At 39.8% G+C, this 24050-nt stretch overlaps 1 protein-coding gene across 3 annotated transcripts in view; it reads right to left on the bottom strand.

Moving 5' to 3' along the window:
- The window catches only part of BACH2 (BTB domain and CNC homolog 2), a 265324-nt gene extending 246468 nt beyond the window's left edge, over window positions 1-18856 (bottom strand). For 2 of the 3 annotated variants that reach the window (XM_053287404.1, XM_053287400.1), the window contains exon 1: window positions 18100-18856. The gene's annotated coding sequence lies outside the window, so the exon portion shown is untranslated. Of the gene's footprint in view, window positions 1-17534; window positions 17703-18099 lie in introns of those variants that run through there. The other variant, XM_053287401.1, reaches the window with a different exon arrangement.
- Window positions 18857-24050: the final 5194 nt, after the last annotated feature.

The raw sequence follows: 24050 nt of genomic DNA on the forward strand, positions 1-24050 counted from the left end.
TCCATCATGTATGGCACAGCCATGGTATCTACACCACAACTGCCAACACCATGCAGAAATATCAGCAAAATATTTGTAAAGTAGAGTGTAAAAGAGATCCATGGATTCAGCAACACATCTGCATAATCGGATGCAACCAACTTTTGTGGCATGGTACACATGCTAACAAGTAGTACTGCAATATCGAAGTCAATATAGAAACCAAGATGTGGCCTTGTACTTGTACTTACACAACTGAAGTGGAAGAGGAGTGAGCTATACCAACACATCATTCTATTATAAATGAAGGAAGGTTCTTATACCCATATTTACAAACCATACTTGTAAGATGGAATAAGCAGAATCCATAGGGGCACAGTGAGGTGTTATTGCAGCAGAAATAAAACAGTGTGAGGCCTGAATCCTGACAGCATCCTCTAGCCTCAGGTGCTTCCCCCAATCCTCTTCACACACCAGAAAGGGAAGCACTCACATTCAGGACTCAATCCTGGCTCCACATTACCTCTGGGCCTTTGCAAATTCATCTATTTCTAAACATTAATACACATTGTGCTGGTTATTGCCCTAAATGTGAAACTATACCTATCCAGAATCTGGGGAGATCATGTATACACATTGCAACACATCCGATTCCTGTAGGCCAGCTGCCCATTCACAAAGCTGATGGAGGAGTGTGGGCCTCTCAGCTAGAGTGCACAGGGAATTACAACTAGCTTCACATATCCGCATTCTGCACAGAATAATGCTAGGAGCAAACGCCTGTCTGGGACTCTTCTAGTTACACTGAGAGCATAGAAACTGCTGTGCAGGTGTGCACTTGGACATCTAAGTAATCAGGATTCACTATTGTAACTAATGAGGAATTCATTTGGCAAGAAAGAAAAGCAGGAGAAAGAGAAAAATGAAAGGGGAAAAGTAAAGCAGAGACAGTCCATAATTATCTTCCAGGCATCAAGCCAGTAAATCAGAGACCTCTTATGCAAACCCACTGCCTCTGGTTTTATACGCTGCTTCACATAATGTGTATACCTTTTTAAAAAAAAGGTAGTTCTGGTAAGAATTAATCTGCCTACTTTCCTTTCACTATCCCTAGTCACCTTAAGTGGTGCAGTGGGGAAACTATAGGGACATATTGGCCCAGGCATTGCAAAATTGATGGGGGAGAGGACACACACACACAATGTCGGGTGATCTCATATGCTTAAAAAACCCTTAAAATGTAACCATACACCTAAACATGGACATTTCAAATAAGAAAAACTTGTTTGGAAATGTGTTTCATACAGGTGCATTAATCAGAGGGGATTGGCTGCAGCTGATCGTTATTAAAAATTATTAGTAATTATGCTATTCTGTGTCAGACCCAATGTGCTGCCATACAATGTCTGTAATGGGCCCAAAACAAAATCATTCTTTAAAAAAATGTGACTAGGAGCTAAGTCTGAACAGGGGTACAGCGAATTTGCATTTCTGATTCAAATATACATCCAAAGAGCAATCTGAAGGAGGAGTGGGGGGGGGAGGTATATAGTGATATTTAATGAGGAAGGAAACTGCGCAGCAGAAAGAACTTAAAATAGCCTTTGAGCAACAAAGCAGCTCCCTCACATTCTTCAAGCCTATGCTCTCCTGTTGTGGATGGCTTAAATTAAGGTAGCTGCAGCAGACACGTGAGTCAGCAAGAGCTGCCTGTAGGAAACTGCTGACATTTTTAAAAGGCTCACTCACACACACACCTCTTCCTACCTCTCATTCCACTCAATACATACAGAGCTCACACACGTTATCTTGAAGAACACCTTCACACTGTTTCCGTTTTCCTAAACCAGTGTGAATATACATAAACACACACACACCACACACGCACACTTTAATATTATAATTAACAGCTGCAATGGAGTCCTACGGTCAATTACTTCAGTGTTGTTTTTAATTCAAGCAGAGTATTTGAGCTACTTCTCGTTTTCAAAACTGAAATTTTTGCCACACACAGTACAACACTCCACATGGCCATGCAAATAATATGCACTTCCTTTCTTTTTCTTTTTAAATTAGCAGGAGATTCATTTTGAACTTGGTTCTTGAAATATGAGATACTCTAGTTGAAAAATTACTTAATGATCAGGCACTTCCAGGTACATTTCTTGAAAGAGAATGGCGGGAACGAGAGATGTGAAGGTCCAGGAAAAAAAACTGGGAAAATTCAGGGGGCGGGGGGGAGATCCATGTTTTTTTCCATTTTCACCAAAGGACTGGGAGGGGGGTGTTTCTTTCCAAAGAATTGGAAATATGGCCCGGGGTGGGGTTGGGATTGTGAAACATTTTATGAATAAAATATTTAAGAAAAGGTGTTCAGATATATTCATATAAGGAAAGCTATTCTGGTTTTTACTCTCCCAAGCTTCTTGCTTGCTTCAGATTCCTCCATCTTCTACAGCAAGTGAAAGAAATTGGTCTATGTTTGGAAATATACCAGATCAAGAAATAAAGGAACACGTGAGAAAGGTAGAAAATTGTCTCAGTACAGGCAATTTAGTTTTCATAAGTCATTAAGAGGATAAAAATGAAGAATCCGAAGAAGCAGAAACTGCTGATAGTGATTTAGTACTTCTAAGTGTGATATACCAAACATGATCAATGTTATGAGCAAAGCAGGTTATACATAATAAATGCTCCTAAATAAAAAAATGTTACTTTAGACCCAAAAAGGGCGCTAGGGAAAAAAAAAGTATTGCATATATTTCAATTTTCCCCAAAATTTCCGTTATGTTCTGGGGGTGGGGAAAATGAGTTTTTTTCATTAGTTCAAAATTTTGGGGAATTTTACATTTCAGGCTACACAATTTTACCTGGAAACAAAGCCTTTTGATTTGGAAAACCCATTTCCTAAGCCCTGTTATTGGAGGGGGAGAGGGAAAAGAGTCCTTTGTTTACACAGAGATATGGGTAATGCAATCTGCACACGCATATTTTTTACAACTACAGACATTTCAAGGCCCGAAATTTGAGACCTGCAAGATGAAGAATGACAGAATTAAATCTATCAACAACTTTTTACAACTACTTCGCACAACTAAAATTTCCATGTACCTGTTGTGTACCATACAATATGCAAAAACCCTTACAAACACTGTGCGAGTGTGCTGTGAATGTGGGACCCAAATGCAACACTTATAAAGATCAAATGCAACACTTATAAAATGTCCACGTGCGGGTGACTCTTTTATAGAATGGATGCAATATTAGTTGTACTGGCAGCTTCAAAGTTGTAAACAACTTTCTTTAAGTGACTGTCCTTAAGAAGCATATCAGTAATACACAGTTGAACAGAAACATTTGAACTGGAACGTTTTCTGGAAAAGTTTCTCCAAGCAATTGTTTCTCATTTGCATACATTTTTCCTTCAGAAAAATTTATTATGGGCAGGTTTACACAACGGCCAGCCAGTCTTGAAGTCGGTAAAATGTTGGGGATCTATCAGGACATGAGAAAACAGTACCAACTCCAGTTCCTGAGATTCTCCATCTGACATTTTCCTGACTTCCATACCCAAGATCTGGAAGTTTGGCAGGGAATTTAGTAAGAATGTCAGAAATCTGGTGTGGGAGCAGGACTTAAAGTATGTCAGGATGTGAGAGCATGCATTTCTGGCAGAAGTGACATCTGAACCCAGCCATTTTCCTCACTTCCAGACCAGTCAGTGATTCTGTGAACTCGCCCTATGTAATTTTTTCCTTGTATAGGAATAGATTGTGATCTGATTTTGCATGTGATTTGACCTATATATTTATTAAAAGACCCACCATATTAGTTTCCCACAGCATACCTCAAAGCCTTTCAGGTAATTAAACTGAAATATCTGACTGAGGTAAAAATCAATAAAGACATTTAATGTTTAAATTTTATACTGAAATACAATCAAAGCTTTATGTAGAAAGAAGTTTTTATTGAAATACTTAGCAAGCCAATAAAACATATTTGTACTCTATCACACACTTCCTAGGTATAATCACATGAAAAACATTAATTATAACTTTGAAATTGCCAAGCTTGTCTAATACTGTGTTGGCATCTATTCATTCTTACTAATGGTTTTCATGAAACAATGGATTTTTAGAAATGGAAATTTTTCAAAGAAAAATGAAGTATGGGAAACTTTTCAAGCCTACACCTCTGTTTATATTTATAAATGCAAAGAAGGGTGTGTGTGTGTGTGTGTGTGTGTGTGTGTGTGTGAGAGAGAGAGAAAATGAATAAGGACTTATATTAAAGTTAAAGCAACCTATACAATCGGTTCTAAATAGACTAGTGGGACTGAGAAATTCTGCTATATCAAGTGTTCTGGAAAATGTTTGGATATAATGTTGGACTTGAATTAGGAGCCCTACTCAGCCATGAATTTCACTGGATGATCTTTGGTGAGTTATTCCCAGCCTAAACTTACCTCACATTGTTATCACAAAATTCAAAAGAGAGAAGATGAGGCAAGACTCACATATATCACCTTGAGCCACTTGAGAAAAGACAAGATTAAAGAACGATAAAGAACTCTGAAATATTGCAATACAGTCTTTTTAAAGTACAGTGGTCCCTCGACTTACAAACTACTCGACATAAGTATTTTTCGAGTTACAAACGGCAGTTTTAGATCCGGTTTTAGATGCGGTTTATTCAACTTACAAATTTTTAGATGGGGTTTCCTCAACTTACAAATTTTTAGATGGGGTTTCCTCAACTTACAAATTTTTAGATGGGGTTTCCTCAACTTACAAATTTTTAGATGGGGTTTCCTCAACTTACAAATTTTTAGATGGGGTTTCCTCAACTTGCCTGCCTGTTTACTGCCTGTTTATTCTTGAAAAGAAATGTTCCTGTGCAGTTTGCAAGCCTTACTGGGGGTCTGGATCTTTTTTCTAGGCTCCGGAACGCATTAATCCGTTCCCAATGCATTCCTATGGGAAACCGCTTTTCGACTTACGAATTTTTCAACTTACAAATGTGCATTCGGAACGGATTAATTTCGTAAGTAGAGGGACCACTGTATTTCAATACTATCTTAATATTTGTTATTCAGATTTTTTATTCTCCTCATTCTAACACCTTTTATGGAAAATTACATATGTGATCTTTTACTCATGTGAATCTAGGTTTTTGTTTTTGTTTTTGTTAAGATTACTGTCTTTACCTTTTGATCGACATGCATTGTTCATTCAATCGTTATTCTGTATAATGACTTCATTAATTGAGTAAGAAATACACACACACACCCCTATAGTTTCACATAAATAAGCCTAAAACTATAAGCCTACAGTTTCACATTATGCACATTATGAGAAGGGCTTGTTGGGTGGGTGGGAGGGCAGGAAGTTTCACTAAACTTCCAACCCTGTAGACCAGGAGTGGGGAACCTTGGCCCTACAGCTGTTTTTGAACTACAACTCCCATCATCCCCAGCCTTATTGTGACTGGGGATGGTGGGAGTTGTAGTTCAAAAACAGCTGGAGGGCCAAGGTTCCCCTCCCCTGCCATAGACGATCCGTCGAAGGAGCTGGGTGCATGGATTGTAGGGGTGTGCATGGAACCAGTGGTTCCGCCAGTTCAAAGGCGGTGGGGGTGTTCCTTTAAAAGCAGTGGGGAGGGTGCACTTACCCCTCCCACCGCTTTTTCCCACCGGCGTCAGTTTTTTTAAAAAGTGCATCGGGGCGGCAGCATACCTCCCTGCCACCCTGTTGCCCTCATCTTCTGGATATGACCAGAAGTTGCCGGCGCAAGCAGGCGCATTGGCAACTTCCAGTCATATCCGGAAGATGAGGACAACAGGGAAGTACGCTGCCGCCAAGATGGGCTTTTAAAAATTGCTCTCTCAACCCCATTTAAGAGGCCGGCCTCTGTGGCGGGTTTGCCACCAAAGCATTGCCAGGATCAGGCACAATCCCAGCGGTTCTTATGATTAGCCAAGACCAGGCTTGGCTTCCTTAGCCCGGTTTTGGCTGATCATAAAAACAGCCTCATGGTTTGTTTAGGATCAACAAATGTAGATCTGAAATCATGGTTTGAGGCTGGTTTGCAAACCACTGTTTTTTCTGACTCACATGATACCTGAATTCACAGTCAATTGATAAAACTTAGTTAAGTCATTGCTCTACCTCAAGTGGCTGCAATATTATAGGGACAGAAGTGAACTTATTAAGTGAAGTCCTAAGCAGATGCAAAACAAAAGAACACAACAGATCTAAACTAGAGTATACATACAGTTTGTCTGTTGTATGTCTGCTAGCTCAAATCACGGTAAGGAATCTTTAACTATAGTTAGTGAAAGTCATGGTTTTATCTTATGTCTGAACTTGGCCAGAGAGCCACTGTATTTAGCAAATAGAAAACAACTGAATTTAAGATGACCCTCAATCTTTAATTTAATTTAAGATGACCCTCAATCTTAAAAATACAGATTAGAAACAAGTTAAATCCATATTTACCCAAATGCAGAGGACTCTGAATTTCAGATGATCCCCAATTTCTAAAATCAAAGAACTTGGAAAAATCCCCAGTCTTACTGTATAGTCAGATAAATACAGTACTGATGAAATTTATTTTATTTAACCTATTTCTATACCGCCCCATATGCAAGTCCCTGGGCAGTTCACAATCCTGAAATTGCTATGAAGTGCTTAAGTCAATGGGATACAGCAGGATATAATATATAACTGATAATTTAAAAGATAGGTATAATTATCAGATATTGTAGTAAATATCACTACACACACACTGCAGGTTGGTTTTGTTTTGCTAATTTCTACAATGTGCAAAGCAGCCCTTGATATAAAGAGTTGGAATGTCTTAGGAACTTTATTTCTAACTTTCTTTCTTTCAGAACTTGTCTTCAATCAATAACTTATATCAATTAGTGATGTGTGAATTGATTCGGGTACAAATTGCTTTGTACCCTAATCTACCGGAGTCAAACAATTTGGAGACAGAACAAATCACCCCTGTGGTCCATTGGCTAGATTCGGGTCAAACTGAATTGCGCCAGACTCGATTTGAATTGCTTCAAGATTCGGATTCCTCCTATCAATTTCCCCAGATTCCCAGGTTTCATTTAAAAAACAAAGCTAAGCTCGAGCCCTTGTAGAAGCAGAGTAATGGAACAAAATGTGTGGTCACTATTTTTCAAATGTGTGCATAACTTTTCCTTGAATTTCTATGAGGATTCATTACACACCTTCATTTCTTCTATTCATTTTGACTGTCTTTGGACAGTTCCAACTGTGAACTGCCATGTGCCAACTACAAGGCAGTGGGGTACTACTCAGTTTATGTTCTAGGAATTTTTCAAGTGTTTAGACTCTTTGGTGTCTAATAACCTTTCCTCATAATGAATCCCTATGAGGATTCATTAAACATAAAAGAATCTAAACACTTAAAAAATTCCTAAAAAACTAAACTGAGTACCCCAGTGTGTATGTGTGTGTTGGGGGGGGGGTGTAGTTGATACATGGCAGATGATAGTAAGTGAACAGAAGAAATGAAGTTGTGCAATGAATCCTCATAGCGATTTATTATGACGGAAAGTTATGATACACCAAGGAATCCAAACACTTGAAAAATAGGGACTTCACATTTTGTTCCATAACGCCACTTCTACAAGGGCTAGTACTTGGCTTTTTAAAATAATAATAATAATAATAACAATAATAATAATAATAATAAATAACAACGCTGGGGATCCATGTTAGGGTTAGGATAGGGTGACTTCGACTCCCCTTTATTTCCTATGGCGGAAATATACAAAATCAGTAAAAACTAAAAAAAATAATTAAAAATCAACTAAGTGCTCCACTGCCTTGACATTTGGGTGCTGGGTGGTACCCATGCGGACCTACGCACCATCCAAATTTGGTGCCCCTAGTACCTTTATAAGTGGTCTGAATCAATATGAATACAAATCAAACCGAACCAAATCCAAATCGAATCTGGGGTGATTTGAGGGGACAGATTTGGACACAAAACAAATCAGAGGTGATTCAATTCGCGCACAAATCAAATTAAAAAATCAATCTGTGCACATCCCTAATATCAATATCAAACCAAAGCACACATGTGTTCATAAATAAAGATCTACAAGGTTATGCATAAGGGGAAGATAATTTTAGGTCAACAGTAATGGATATTATCTGAAATCTAACAATTTCAATCTGAATATGCCATAATAAGTAATTTGATTACAGTGAACTGACAGGAACAATATTATCCTAAAATTTCATGGGAATTTAGCTTCAGAGATAAGAAAGAAATTATATCAATTCATTATTCGTTTCCAAAGATAAAATGTGAAAACCAGTCTGTTAAAGCTGCCGTCTAAATTGCAATAAAACAGTAACAGTACAAACTAGCCTTTAAAGATTAACACAAATAACAACCTAAAGGGAAAGTCCCCATTTTAACACCTTTTATTTAAAATTACAAATGTAATCTTTTACTCCTGTGAATCTGGGTGTTTCTGTTTTTTTAAAGACCACTGTCTTTCCCTTTTGATTTACATGCATTGTTCATTCAATAGTTATTCTGCCAATGCTGGTAATTATTGTACTGAGCCAGTAGTTTCAATTTAAGCTCATTATTGATCACACAGAAATTTATATGCAGTCCTCTGCTTTCTTGTTTTAAAATTATAATTTCAACTCCAGCAGTGGCAGGATAAGTATGACGCTTTTCAACACACTACAAAGATTCTTCAGTCTGACTAGAAAGCAAAATGAGCATGCTGCAACTCAGCTGGCTATGCTCATACATTTTCTTGAGACAAGCTTCAAAATGAATACTTAATTCATGCAACTGCCATAAGATATGTGTGTGTGTATGCGCGCGTGCTCAGAAGAGAAGAAACAGTGATCAAGTTTTGCAAAAGCTGAATAGGCACTAGTAGTACAGTTGAAGCAAACCAAATGCAGATTTCAGAATGGAAGAATGGGCAATTTTAACATTCCAGCATAACATGCTATGTTCTCTGAAATCCATTAGTATAAAAATAAAATTACCTATATCACTTTCATAGGAAGTTCGGTTATTAGCAACTATGTCAATTTCCTCATTTCCCCTAATATACATCCACATTAGTATAGCTGATACAGAAGATGTGTCATATGTAAAGTACACACACACACACACAATTTAAAAATCCAGAAATATAGATCTTGCATATTTCTGGGACATTATCCTTAAACATTAATTAGTATTAGAGAGAGTAACATTCTTCAGCAACACAAGTTGAACCAGTTCTCTGTCAAGAATGAAACATGTTTGCGCATATATATATATATATATATATATATATATATATATATATATATATATATCAGAATATAGGTGGAAAAGAGACCTTACATGACAGTAATAAGCCACATATTCACATTAAATCATTTGTGTCTAACAACTTAATCATATCCTAAACACTTCTAGTGTTGTACAAGACATGGAATTTTAAAAAATAAAATACATTATAGAACAAAATTTTCAGTAAGCCCCTTTCCCAAGTACTGTCATTACTTAGTATGTAGTAAAGTAACACATTGTTCACTTCTGACATGTTAGGTGATGTTATGTCATTTTAATAATGACAATTTTATATCTGGATTTCATATTTATCCTCCTGAAAAGTCTCAGTGAAATGAAATATGTTTAAAGTTTCCCTCTCATTGTTTTGGAGGGGAAGCAAGGTGTAGGGATGTGCACAAACCAATTTAGTGCCTCCTCTGGAAAGTGCCAAACTGGCTCAGGCACCGGTGTTCGAACCAGTTTGGCAGGACAGAGAGCGGTTCCCTTAAAAAGCAAGTAAGGAGCTCCTTACCTGCATTCTAAGGGAACCACTCTGCGCCCCACCCACGGCAGCCTGAATCACACATGCCCATCATTAGCAAGACGGGATTTTATAAGTGAAACAATGAAATCATCAGCAATAAGACATTTGCACAGTTTGATAAATGAACATCACCACAAAATAGCTTTCGATTAAAACACTTTTTTTTAAGCTTATCCCGGAGGAACTCTTAATATTTTTTAATCAACTTTTAAATAGGAGTACAATACTAGACTTTTTAAAAACCTGAAAAACTATTTACATATCACTTTCACAAGTTTGAAGTTATCCAAGATTAGGAATTAATCTGACATGCTAGAGTAGCAAATCTGCAACAAATCTACTTCCCATTTGGAGGATTGTAAAATTATGGAAATATTTCCATATTCCCCACAACAAAACAGAAATAAAATATTTAAGTATTCCAACATTTATTATAAACATAAAATATGAAGTGATGGAGACAACCACTCATCCCTCACTTACAGGTTTTAATTATATTATACCTATCATGCATAACAATTGTAACATGATGGTTCCAAATACCTACAACACTTCTTTTCATATTATGCATCTAACTATAGTTTATTCTGATATCAAATACTGCCTCTAGGTAGTAATCTACATTATTTTTTCCACAGACTACTATTACCTACTATGTCCAAGATGTAATGAAAAGCAAATCTATATACACTGGGAAAGGAATGATACAATTCCTGATGAGGCTCAAGCGAACAGTTATACTAATAGGTGAGATTCCATGGGCTCAATAGAATGGGTTTGCCTAAAACAAGTTGATTTGTGCTAGAGCTGGATAGTGACTTCATGGACCATTGCAGGCTCCAGTTCTTGCTATGCTCCTAGTGATATTACTGGGAACGCAAGGTCAGAGGCTTTCCAAAGCCACTTCAAAACCCCTTTCTTGGTGGTAACAGCAATGAAGAGAAGAGCTGCCTTGATTAGCGATGCCTTGATGCAGTAACAGCATCCTGGGTCCAGGATCCCTTGGAAAGTAGGGGATCTACATCATTTGTAGGGCAAGTACTATATTTCCCCAGGGCATTCGTGCCTTCAATACTGCTGCTTAACCAAAGCCATGGTAGTAGCCATTGTCACTGCTAGCATCAGAAGATTCGGTAGAAAAGTAAGGAAGTAGCTGCATCACTGGCTGAGCTAATTACAAGCCAAATGAGGAATTCAAAGAGTTTGGGCTTGGTTCATAATTAGCCCAGAAGTTGCAAAATAGGCTGAAGCTTGGACTCTGACCCCTTCACCAATTTGAACATCAAATATATCACCACCACTTCAGTACCACTTATTTACAAAACAATGTGAAGATTGTTAAAATATACATCTCCATATCAAGGCAGGGACCAAGTACCTACTTTAGACAAGCTCCATGGGGAACTCAGTGAAATTTTTGACTCTTTATCTGAACAACTCTCCACAGTCCTATTAATAAATACGTTTGAAAATTATCTCCATTTCAAAATCAGTTTGCCATATTGCATGGGATGATGACAATCACTACTCTTTAAGACACACAATCCCGATGACCCTTTGGACATGTTGAACTAGCAATGTAGTTCTTAGGCCCAGCACAAAAGCAAGCAATTTTATCCTGCTGTATCTATTCCCAGAAGCCACCTAATGGTGTAACAAGCCAGAGGTTGCCAGTTCAAATCCCTGCTGGTATGTTTCCCTATATCAGGCAGCAGCGATATAGGAAGATGCTAAAAGGCATCATCTCATACTGCACGGGAGATGGCAATGGTAAACCCCTCCCATATACTACCAAAGAGGAGACAACACTAACTTGACGGCACACTTTACTATCTGTTCCCAAGTGCATATAGTCCATTTTCTGTACACTTTATGGAGGTGTACATAGTTGGTGTACCACAAGAGCTAGTGTGGCAGAGTGAAATATATACCAGGAAGTTTACAGTTAAAATGTCATCTCTGCCATGAACTCATGAGGTGGCCTTAGGAAAGCCATTTCCTCTCCATATCAGCCTTCCTCCATTTTACAATATAGGTTAAGAATACTTGTTTATAGGATTGTTAGAAGACTTACAACAAGATAATGTGAAGTGCTTTGAATGCTCAAAAGTTTTATATAAATGCTATAGATTTAATCGCCCCATAGATTTGTTCTGTGTCCAAATCTACCCCCATCACCCCAATTTGCATTTGCTTTGATTCAGTTCAGATTGATTTGGACCACTTAACAAGGTCCTAGGGGCACCAAATTTGGGTGGCAAAAGGTGCCACTTACCACCCAAATTTCAAGGCAGTGGGACACTTAGTCGATGTTTAATTAATTATTTTCATTTTTACTCATTTTGAATATTTCTGCCATAGGAAATAATGGGGATTTGACGTCACCATATCCTAACCCTAACACAGATCTCCAGCATTCTTTTTTTTTTAAGCAAAGCTCTAGCCCTTGTAGAGGTGGAGTTATGGAGCAAAATGTGCAGCCATTCTTTTTCAAGTGTTCAGATTCTTTAGTGTATAATAACTTTTCCTCATAATGAATCCCTATGGGGATTGCATACCTTCATTTCTTCTGTTCATTTTTATTGTCACTGGACAGTGCCGTCAACTGCCATGTGTCAACTACACCCCCCCACACACACACACACACTGGGGTACTCAACTTATTTTTTAGGTATTTTTGAAGTGTTTAGATTCTTTTGTGTCTTCATTACACGCCTTCATTTCTTCTGTTCATTTTGACCCTACTGCTTTGCAGGTGGGGGTGGGGAATTAGTGGCATCCCATGTTCCAACTACCCCCCAAACCAAAAGCCACTGGGTACTCAGTTTATATTTTAGGAATTTTTGAGGTGTTTAGACTCTTTGGTGTGTAATGAATCCTCATAGGTATTCATTATGAAGAACGGTTATTAGACACCAAAGAATATAAACATTTCAATATTCCTAAAAATTAAAATGTGTACTCCACTTTAAAAAAATCCTAGAACATAAGGGGGATGTAGCTGGCACATGGCAGTTGACAGTTGGCACTGTCATGGGAGGAGAGCTGGACTTGTGGTAGCAAGCATGACTTGTCCCCTTAGCTAAGCAGGGTCCACCCTGGTTACAAATGAATGGGAGACTAGAAGTGTGAGCACTGTAAGATATTCCCCTCAGGTGATGGAGCCACTCTGGGAAGAGCATCAGAAGGTTCCAAGTCCCCTCTCTGGCATCTCCAAAATAGGGCTGAGAGAGATTCCTGCCTGCAACCTTGGAGAAGCCACTGCCAGTCTGTGAAGACAACACTGAGCTAGATAGACCAATGGTCTGACTCAGTATATGGCAGCTTCCTATGTTCCTATGTTCCACTGTCCAAAAGACAGTCAAAATGAACAAATGAAATGAAGGTGTGAAATGTATCCTCATAGGGATTCATTGAGGGAAAGTTATTATACACCAAAGAATACAAACACTTGAAAAATAGTGACTACACATTTTGCTCCATAATTCCACTTCTGCAAGGGCTAGAGCTTAGCTTTTTAAAAAAATGAAAGCTGGGAATCTGAGGAAATTAATAGGAGGGATCTGAATCTTGAATAGATTCAAATCGAATCAGGCGCAATTCGATTTGAATGTGAATCTAGCCAGTGGACCATAGGGGTGATTTGTTGTCTCCAAATCGCCCGAATCAGCTAGATTCAGGTACAATCTAGTTGTACATCCCTAATAAATTTGCACATCCCTAATAAATGTTATGCATTTGGGGTAACACTGATACTCTTGAAGAACTCCTATAGCAAAATTCAGCAGCCATTCTACACACAGAGATTCCCTTCAAAGTAAAAACGGTATTCTACAGGCACTTCTGAGTACACATGCATAAAACTGCACTGTACGTTAGTAAACTTAAAAGACCTGTACACATTATATTCAACACTCGTACAATCTGTGTGCAGTGTACATGGGTGCAGTTCTATATGCAGATAAAGTTATTCACATGTCTGCTAACAGCAAGAACAGCAGTGCACTTCCCATCTGTGTAATGCATCTGAGATGTTGGAATTTGTTTATCCCTAATTTTAAGCTACTTTCCCCAGTAGCTAAAATCTGACAACTCAGGAAAATTAGGAATAAAAAAAATTCCAACAGAGGGACCTGTACCCAGGTTTATTTTTAAAACATTGGTACATTCACATAAAAATATGTACATGTGTACAAACATCTGAACACAGGTACAACATAATGTCTGAACAGGGCTTAAGTGTTAAGTTTATGCAGATAAACCTAACTTCCTGAGTTTACTAACTTATAACGCAAGTCTATGTATGTTTCACTAGATAACCTGGTGGGAAACATGCAGTGCAATTCTATGCATGTTTAATCAGAAATAAGTCTCAGTGGGGCTTACCTTCTGTTAAGTGTAGCAGACTTACCTGGAAGTAAGAGTGAGACTTGCACAGAATTGCACTGCAAGATATACACAGTAAACATGCACAGAATTGCACTGCAAGTTTCCCACCAGGTTATCTAGTGACAAATTAGAGCAGCAGTATGCAGTCATCCTCCCCACACCTCAACCTGTAGGGACGCATACCTTCCAGAGTTAACTACGGCTGGATTCTAGCTCAACACTGCTTGAACTTCTACAGTATTGCTCATCAACAGATCTCTTAACTGCTTTGAAAACATCAATCATCTTCATAACATTGCTAAAGGCACTGCCTGTGCAGCTTGAGAAAATGAAGCATGCCACAAAACAAGTTATCCTCAGAGCTGGGAATACAAGCATACAATCCAAACTCTCATTCTCACGCTTGTAATTCAAGGGAGGGCACTTTGCTTTTTCCTCTAAGAATTTTGGTTGATTTTTTGCACATCTCAGTTTGGTTGTAATGTGGAGACATATTTTATATATTTATATTTACTTATCAGTGCAGCATTCTGATGTTTATGTGCTCCTCTATGTCACCCCCCCACAAACACACACACGCAATCACAAACATACACACACTACATCAACTGTATGATCTCAAATACATCAAATTTCCTCCCTTTTCCTCCTCAGAAAGGCATCTGTTGAACGTAAAAACAAGCTTCAAGAAGGTTAAAAAATGGCATTTAAATAGCTTTTCCTATCCTCTAAAAACATAGGACAATATTATCCCCATATATTACAGTGGGGGTGGGGGATACTGTGTTGGAGAATATAGTATGCTGGAGACCGTGGCTTGCCTAAGAACACCTGGTGAATTCACGGCAGAAGCAACATTTAAAATCATTATTTGCTCAGTGTCCTAGACAAACTGTGTAGCACCAGGTATAGTTTTGCCCTGCACCAGTGTTCTCTCTAATTTTTTTCATCTGTGTGTGGATTGAGTTTTGTTCTGGGCAGTAGCATTAAGGCACTGTGTGTGCACATGCATTCAGAGTGGGGCCTTCCTGATCTAAAATTTCGGGTTCTAAAATTTACTGAGCAGACATCAAAAAACTTTTGAGCGCACGCACATGCCTTAGGGGGCACATGCGCATGCCTTAGAGGGCCTTATAGGGCATGCCTTAGAGGGCTGCCCTGCACCAAGTATAAGTAGTTTACATAGCCTCTCAGAACTTCAGAGAACACATACATATTCCATTTAGGGCCTCAGCCTGCAATCATAAGCACTCATACTAGGGAGTACGCTTCTATGAATTAAGTGGGGCTTTCACATGAGTAAGCACACATAGGACTGTGCTGCATAAAACGCATTGAATATATTATAAAAAGTCTAATAAATGTGGTTTTTTTCCAAGTTTGTAGACTGCCCCAAAGTTCTGTATCTGGGCTCTTAGCCTGTAACAGCAAATATGACAACACAATCATTTATCAACCTTTTAAAAAAATACGGATATCTTACTTGGCAATTAGTATCATTTTTGCCTCACATTTACTATCTTGAAATAAACTGATTCATTTAAACCTCATTTATTTTCAACCTCCTTGGCACAGAATCTAATGACTGTTGCTGGATTCTTCCTTGTGCTTCTTTTTAAATCATAAGCCTTTTGCAGTCAGGGAACCATCTCCCCCCCCCACCCCGCATGTAAGTTGCTTTGAGAACTTTGTTGGAGAACAATATATAATAGTAGTTATCTTCTATCACTGGCTAGTCATGAAAACTATGTGGGACTTCATTTTTCCGAGACAGCACCCTTCTCACCACACTTGCTTGGCGGCCAACAGCAAAAGAGGGCTGTTGCCTCATGCCCTGCTTATGGGCTTCCTACAGAAATTTGGTTGGCCACCATGGGAGACAGAAAGCTGGACTTGATGGACCCTTGGACGGATCCAGTGGGCTCAGGTTCTCTCAAAAAACAAGTTTACTTCAGATCTGCCTGGGCTTCAATAATACAGAGCCTGATGACCTCACAATAACTGACGCGTTTTAAGAAAGACGCCTGCTGTACTATAAAAATAGCCTGATCCACAAAAGGAGAGGCATGATTTCACACTTAGCTTATTTCATGACAGCCAGTCTTTGCAGCTAGCTGCTGCCTGGTCTACATGTTACATTTTAATGATCTGGGAAAATCACTATCGCTGTTAACATCTCTCTCCAAAGAGAAAGAGGGAAGAAGAATAAAAATACACCATCTTTCATTAAGCATTATCTTCTTTTAGGATCCTACTAGGCAAGTAAGATATTTTGGTGGGAAATAATTACCCTTCGCTGTGCAACAGATTAAAATTGACAGAGAAACAGCTCTTAAAACCATGGCATAAGCTGAAAATTACCTATTGTAATATAAGGCGAAAATCATCATTCAACTCTTGTCACAGAAAATTTAAAAAGGAAAGTCTTGCTTGCTACAAGGAGATTGGTAATTAAATTATTTTGAATCCTGGTCTGAATATGCGCCATAAGTGAAGTAATCTATGTTGATGTCCCAAGCATGCACACTCCTGCACAGCCAACCATATATTTTTGCAAATGCATGCTCCAAGTCTCAGGGAAAGATAGATGGTGAATTTCACTTCAAGACAATCCACAGAAAGATACAACCAGAGTTGGAAGTCAGTTGTCTCTTAATAGACAAGAACTTAATATAGCATACTGTAGCTTCCAAACTGCGATCTGTGCTTGTGCACACCACCAAGCTAACACCACTATCCCAAAATGGGAAAGAGCGGGAGGAAAGACTGAAGTCCGGACAGTGACCAGATTGGCATCACAATACACACACTGAATTATGAATAGGAAACCCCAATGGAAGAATGAGGGCAGAAGCAGCAGGGATAATGAGAAGAAAAAGCTTTATATGCCTAGCCTGGATGGTTTTAATAGGGAATCTGGCAGGAAACATTTAGCCACCCAGACTGAACAAACATACAACAAACCCATTCCCCCCCCTCCCCTCGCTATTATGCCACTAGATGTTAAACGCAATGCCGGTAGCTCTTTTCCCCTCCTCGGCAGCAGAACTCTTCCTTTATTTAAGCCATTCCGAGGTTTTCCATTTGAGAGCCATCAAGTCGCTATTGCAACACAGAAAAGACGGGAATGCCACGAAAACACCAGGAGGGAGGTGCACAAGGCCAGAAATATTTTCCCTGAGAACTACCCCCTCCCCAGGTCGTTAAAAAAAAGGCCTTGCGAGCTGACAGCTGCTCGCGCAAAACAAGAGGCGTCCCGTTCCTCCCCCCGCCGAGCCTGACTTACTATCCGGAGCTCCTCCTCCTGCGGCTTGCTCAAAACACCCATCCCAGGGCATGCACTAGGCAGTCACCACTTTCCCCTGGTGTGTGGGGATGATGGAAGCATCCAAGAAACTGAAAATGCCCACCATAAGACAGGCCTCCCTCCGACACACTCACCCAGGCACACACCTCCACTTTGCTCCTCCCCACCCACCCTGCCACCTATAAAAGCCACCCTTTCGCGGGTGCTGCGATAGAGACAAACCGGTGCCGGTCGCCAACCGCAGCAGGACTACAACACAACCAACAGGCTTCGGATCATTTCAGACACGCTTCCAGTTATGCAACGTTTTGTCTCCTTTGCTTTTCAAGGAGCTCTTCCGTCAGCATAGAGAGAGAGAGTTTATAATAAATAATATATATTATATATAACACATATAATTATATATATCTATATATATCACATTCTTTCGGAGGCTGTCTCTCAGAAAGCCAGCCCCTCGCCCCATCTGCACACAATGCCAAACTTCATCTCCATCCTTAGGATGGAGGGAACCAGAGGGAGAGCGCGAGCCAGCGACACTCACCTTCAATCAATGTAACTTTCGATAGCTCCCCGCGCTCTCTTGCAAACGTTTTGAGGGGGAGGGAGAGTGAATCTTGCTGAGGGCTCTTGTTGTTGCTGAGGTTGTCTGTAGAAAATTTGCACCTAAAGACGACGCACGTCACATGCCGATTGCTTTTCTTTAATAAAATAAAAAATAAAAATAAAAAAACCCAGCTGCCTCACGAAGCAAAGTCTTGCAGAGGAGAAGGGGGGGGGGAGAGACATATAAAAGGGAGGGGGCGGGGAAGTGGAGAGGGAAACTGGAGGAGGAGGAGGAAGCTACAGCAGCAGCAGCAACAGGGATGTGGGGAGAAAGGTAGAAACCACACAAGAATTGCTCCGCCGCTGCAATGCTCGGGGGCTGTCTGCACAAGGCGGCGGCGGCGGCGGCGACTCAGTGCTTCGGTGCAGCCCGGCGTCGTCGTATTGTTGCTGCTTCTGGTGCCCCCGTTCTGTTGGTTCCACTGACTCTCCCCGTGGCTCGCGCTCTTCCCAATGGAACACCGCCTACTCCCCTCAATCGCTACATTGTTGACATTCGCAGGCTGACATCATCCTCCGCCCACCGCCGCCGCCACTACCAACTACCACACACACATACAGGGATACATACAACCCGCCTTCCCCATTCACAATAACGTTGCGCAACCCACGTAGCACTCTCTCCTAAGGCAGAACGGATCCATGCGCACAGAACCATACGTAAAGTCCCTCTGTGAATAAGGCTCCGGCGCTGAGACTCTCTCGAACGGCTTTATTTCGCATGCGCGCAAGTTCTCCAATGTCTCCGGCCGTACTCGGCTCCTTCACTCCCAACGTTTCCCCACCACCACCACCACCTCCCTTCACCCCTCTATTCGCGCGGAGATCGAACGGCACACTGGGAATTGTAGTCTTTCCCCAAAAATTATGCGTGTGTGCGAGGAATGGAGACTCGTGTCATGACACGAACAGTTTCAGTGGAAAGATTAAGCACGGCGGCACCATCAAGCTAGAGGGTGCATGAGGTCATTGTTGCCAAAGGACTGACGACGTAGCTCCTACCATATTCTTTGATCTTTATACCATCATCATCATCATTATCATCATCATCATCACTACTAGTTAATATTTTTTGTTATTTAATCAAATTCAGGCAGGCTTGAAAAAGTAACTAATAAATGATAAACCAAATGCCTAGGCTGAATAATAGAAATAGTAATAAAATCCCTGAATGCTAGTAGATGGGTTAATACAATAAGCTCCAGTGGACCATAAATATACATTTAATTATTTTCCTTATGAATAAACATGCACAATCTGCACTGACAGCAGAAGTTGTGAGCCAAAGGGCATTCTGAACTCTTTCACAACCTTCACAGCTACCTTGAAAGAATTACAACTGTCTGGTGACAACAAATATATTATTACTATTATTTATTTAGCGCTTTTCAACAAAAAAATTCTCAAAGCTGTTTATATAGGAATAACTTATATAAAATAAGATGCTTTATAAATAAATAAATATATAAATAAATAAGGTGCTTCCTTGTGCCCTAAGGGTTCATAGTCTAAAAAGAGACACCAGCAACAGCCACTGGAAGGATGCTGTGCTGGGGTTGGACAGAGCCACTGGCTCTCCCCATGCTAAATATAAGAGAGTCACCACTCACCACTTTAAAAGGTGCCTCTTTGTCCAGTTAGCAGGGGCTTCATATCTCCCATGCCTCACACACTTTTTTGATTGTCCTAGCCTTGTACTTCAACTCTGAACTTACATTTTCCCACTTTAATTTTTCTGCATTTCTAACTTTCTAACAGTAGTAACACAGATAGCTCTATCATGAAATATTTACAGATGATGCATGGAAAGGATTGAAATAAGAATTATTATCCTTGCGTTTGAAGTTCGTCAATGAATTGATTAGATTAATTTGTATGTGTGTGTGTATAAACATTCAACATAATTTTTGTTTATTAAAAAATAAAAATAGCTTGTATACATCTCTTGAACTTCCAGAAATTTTAAGTAACAATCCAAGATTCAACTACTCTCCCTTGCCAACTCTCCCCCTTGTATCAGATATTGCAGAGAAAGAACATGAATTAATCAATCTCATACTAAAAAAAACCCCAAATCCTGAGTGTGGATGTTGACCAGATGCTGTATTAAAATTTATAAAAGGTTCCCAAGTTAGAGCAAATAATTCATCTGAATTGTTCCTTAAATAAGCTGTAATCTTAGACATAGAGGCATATTCCCATAACTTTAATAGTCATTCATCCAAGGTTGGAACTGCTTGTAATCGCCAATTAGCCACATAAAGAATCCTGGCTAGATTAATTTGTTTATAAATGATTGGATGGGATCTGAGCTGTTGGTGACTGACCAGGAGAGGGATCTTGGGGTCATGGTGGACAGCTCATTGAAAGTGTTGACTCAATGTGCGGCAGCTGTGAAAAAGGCCAGTTCCATGCTCGTGATCATTAGGAAGGGGATTGATAATAAAACTGCTAATATTATATTGCCCTTATTTAAAACTATGATGCAGCCACACTTGGAGTACTGTGTACAATTCTGGTCACCACAACTAAAGAATGACATTGTAGAACTGGAAAAGGTGCAGAAGAGGGTAACCAAGATGATCAGAGGCCTAGATGATCTTCCTTATGCAGCAAGGCCACAACACCTGGGGCATTTTAGTTTAGAAAAAAGACAACTGCGGGGAGACATGATAGAGGTCTATAAAATCATGCATGGTGTGTGGAGAAGGTGGATAGAGAGAAATGTTTTCCCCTTTCACATAACACTAGAACCAGGGGTCATCCCATGAAATTGATTGCCAGGAAATTTAGGACCAGCCAATGGAAATACTTTTTCACACAACACATAATCAACTTGTGGAATTCTCTGCCACAAGATGTGGTGACAGCCAACAACCTGGATGGCTTTAATGGGGATTTAGATAACTTCATGGCGGGGAGGTCTATCAACAGCTACTAGTTGGAGGGCTACAGGCCTCAGAGGCAGGATGCCTCTGAATACCATTTGCAAGGGAGTAACAGCAGAAAAGGGGGCATGCCCTCAACTCCTGCCTGTAGGCTTCCAGTGGCATCTGGTGGACCACTGTGTGAAACAGGATGCTGGACTAGATGGGCCTTGGGCCTGATCCAGCAGGGCAATTCTTATGTTCTTATGAATTGTGCCTCTGCTCAATTAGGAAACCTTTTTATTTTCTATTTTTTCAATAGATTCATTTAAGAGAAGCTGGCAAGGAGGGTATGTCACACCAGTCTAGAATGACAGCAACAGCAAAAGAAAGGAGCAAGTGGACCCCTCCCATCTCAAGAACATTTGATTTTGCAACATATTTTAAATACTGGTTGCAGAATAACAGCTAAATGTTGCAGCACTGGAGTTCTGTTAAGTCAAGAATGGCTTGTTAGTGTTCTAAAAACAAAACACACAATCCAGCCAACATTAAGCAATTTACAGTCTCATTTATTTCTATGTAGAGAGTTCCGTGGCATCTTAAAGACTAACAGATTTGTGATGGAATACAGTTTTCCAGACACCAGAGCACACTTCACCAAAAAGCATTAAATATTATCCTCAATTGACAGAGAGAGAGAAGCACGTTGAGGTAGGAAAAAATGTAAATAGTGGAGACAAAGAACTATAAAATGCAAGAGGTTTACTGGTAGGTGTATGACATTTCTGTACAAAGTTCAAATATACGCAAGATAAGAAGTGACCCAATCACAACAGCAATAATCTCCCACCACAGGTGTTTAATTAGGTTAACATAGCTAGGAAGATATTATCAACAGTGATTCCTGCTGTGAATGGATCATTTCTTACCTTGTATACGTTTGAGCTTTGCATGGAAATGTCACGGACCAACTGGTGGACCTTTTGCATTTCACAACCTTCTAGTTCCACAGTTTGCATTATCCCTCTTTTCTGTACCCATCTGTCAGCTAACACTTCTTTTATCTGATGATGTGGGCTCTAGGCCACAAAAACTGATGCCACAACAAATCGATCAGTCTTTAAGATGTCACAAGGCTTTTAGTTGCTGATTAAGGTGAAAACAACTATCCCTGTGTGATTTCAGTGGGAGGCACATGCTTACTGCTTACTGATGTCGTAATGATTTCTTTAATGTTCTTGGAGAGCTCTCTTTCCAGTTACTGAATTATTGGCAAATGAAAAGAGAAACAGGAGTGAGATGGGACAGCAATCTTACTTTGGTCAACCATTACTATAATAATAAAAAATATACAATGAAAATTGCCATCACTAAGTGTGCCCATTATGAGAATATATTCAGTGTAGACTGCAGAAAGGCAATTATCCAACTTATTATAATGGAGAATGGATTTAGGCTTTCTTGATAGCCATGCAAAAACAAACTAAAAGCATTGTTAGATTACACACATTAAGAAATAGCATTTTGTTAGGAAATACTTTTCTGAAGAAGGTTATGAAACCTGAATGAAATATGAACAGGGCAAAAGTCTGTACATTGCACTGAACAGTGGTTCACCCCCAGTTAAACCTCTCCAAAGGAGACATCAACCACAACTTTCTGGAGGAGATAAATACTTCTTATAAGTGTGCTAATATGATAATGTACTTTCATGAAAAGTTCTGAAGAGACATTAAAAACACATTGCAGACTGTGAATCCTGCACTGGGATGCAGCACTGTGTTTGCTGTACAGTATATCCATACTCAAACTAGCTGGATATGAAATCATTAAATGCTATGCATTAGAAGTAGGCATCATGTGTTCAGGGACTAAAAAAAACTCCCCAGAAAGTATATGCATGGCTGAATACAGTTATTCTAAGTTATTATATGGCTCCTAAGTTCTACAGATGCTCCAAACATTAGGATATGTCAGTGGTTCTATAAAAGGATGTTTACTTGCACCACCAGATTTGGATTTTTGTTGTGGGTTAATATGCCTCCTAATTCACATAAATTTACCCCATCCCCCATTAAGAGCAGTGAAAGTCCATGGAAGAATAACCATGACTGAAAATAGGGAGAGAGCAAGAGAGAACATTTCTGAATGAACTTCCATGCAGTCCTAGAAAGCTTGAAGACAGGGTAGAGGATGGGGAGAGGGACTAGCATATTTATTCTTGACATCCATTTCCCCATCGTCTACCTAAACGATTTCAGGAGCTTGCCTTAGGTTTGCATACTAAATTAGCTGGTTTCACTGAAGAGATCTTACAGGCTGATCCTATGGTCCTCTTATGCTAGGAGGCCACTACACCAACAGCAATGAAAATGTATGTACTTCTAGAAGCAATGCAGTCTGCACAGTAATTTGCATTAGAAACAAGAAGTTGTAAAGCAAGATTGACAGCCATTCCCACAGAGACCCTGGCAACTGTGCTGCCACTCACTAGTCATGATGGCACTCACTGATGAAGCCTATACATTAGCTAAGAATGGATGGCAGGAAGTGACATACAGCAATTGCTGAGATAGCATGATGCATCACAGAACGTAGCCCAAATGTCTTCCCACACACAGTATACAAGTGAACTGCCAGGAAGAACCCATTGCACCTCCATTGTCCGAACTTCCCATAGCTCATCAGTTTGGAGGCCTACATGGTAGCCACCCACAGGCCACAAAACAAATGAAATGCCACAGGACCAGATTATTTATACGTAGACACATAGGAATCTACCTTACACCAAGTCAGACTATTGGTCTACCTAGTTCACTATTCTCTGTGTCTACACTGACTGGCAGCAGCTCCTCGACATTTCAGGCATGGGTCTTCCCCAGCCCAAACTGGAGAGACCAGGGATTGAATCTAGGTCCTTCTGCATACATGCAGTACTATTGTCCCCATCCCCAGACAGTATTATAGCACTGCACACAACACATTTGGATGGATGTGTGCTATGTGGACAAAAAGAATG

The sequence above is a fragment of the Hemicordylus capensis genome, chromosome 1 (assembly GCF_027244095.1).
Source record: "Hemicordylus capensis ecotype Gifberg chromosome 1, rHemCap1.1.pri, whole genome shotgun sequence".
In the NCBI taxonomy this organism is placed as follows: domain Eukaryota; kingdom Metazoa; phylum Chordata; class Lepidosauria; order Squamata; family Cordylidae; genus Hemicordylus; species Hemicordylus capensis.